Source organism: Leucoraja erinacea, chromosome 18, assembly GCF_028641065.1.
Source record: "Leucoraja erinacea ecotype New England chromosome 18, Leri_hhj_1, whole genome shotgun sequence".
NCBI lineage: Eukaryota > Metazoa > Chordata > Chondrichthyes > Rajiformes > Rajidae > Leucoraja > Leucoraja erinaceus.
In genome coordinates, this window is record NC_073394.1 from 20,664,100 (window position 1) to 20,665,235 (window position 1,136).

Below are 1,136 nucleotides of genomic sequence, written 5' to 3' on the forward strand. Positions count from 1 at the left end.
ACTAGCAACTGGGGGTAATAATTATACAGGGGTCATATAGAAGCCTATATGAACCTTTGGTACCAACTAACCAAGATGGTAATGTCGCCATCATTGATATCAAGGGGTCATAATAAACCCAGTATGAACCTTTGGCTCTAAAAATCCCAACATGGTATCTGTCACACCGTCATTGACTTGCCACTTGAGTATCTTGCCAGGCCACGCTTGGAATATTGAAACTGCCAACCTTTCATTCCAAGCATACTTAATGGTAGACATCAACTTAAAAGATGCAGACTATTCAGTGCCCATTCAAAAAAAAACAACAACAAAAAACTTGGAGATAACTTGGCAGTATTAATTATCGACTATGGCTATTACAGCCAAACTGGTTCTAGATATTCTAACCAGCCCTGACTATATTAAGGAACTATCGTCATGGCATGTTCCAATGATATTAACGACGACTAATCCATGGGTATAGCTATCGCAGCTTTAGCTATTATTCTTGTAGCCGAGCTTGTCATGCAATCCAGATAGATCTACGATTGAAACCATCGCTCTCAGCCTTGACTAAGATCAAGCGGAGTATCTGTTGTTGTTAGTTCTATTTTGACTCGTCCCTTGATAAGGGACCATATATCAATTGATTTGGAACAGGGAGATGTGGAGGGGCTTGCTCCGTCCACTCCACGCATCAACCAGTATTGCAGTACCTTGAAATATAAATCCTCTACTGTTGACTATTTATTCAACACTCTACCCACTTATCCTTAACTTGGCATAGGAGAGTCAGTATGACACAACCTGTAACAATTAATGGTATCTACCTACCATTCAACAGTGGCAAGAGTATTGGGAGTTAGTAGCAGCTGTTCCAGCTACTTAACTTGAACCTTCCATTAAGGCTAGGTGCTAATGTTTAAACTACCCTCACCCAAAACATGGTGGCATATGGACTAATCTGGAGTCGTCATCACTATAGACGCTAGGCGTAAAACCTAGTTTGGAAATTTTGAGTACGCTCTATTGGCAAAGCATATTATCCTGCAGTGCACCATTTTGCATGTTCGTTTATAATTAACAACATCACAGTAGTGACATACACAAACCACTTGGGCAGAATAAATCGATATCATGTGACATTTATTTAA

The 1,136-nt window shown here is 40.0% G+C and overlaps 1 pseudogene; it reads left to right on the forward strand.

The window, feature by feature from the left end:
• Nucleotides 1–538: 538 nt before the first annotated feature.
• LOC129706015 (U2 spliceosomal RNA) lies at nt 539–717 on the forward strand (annotated as a pseudogene).
• Nucleotides 718–1,136: the final 419 nt, after the last annotated feature.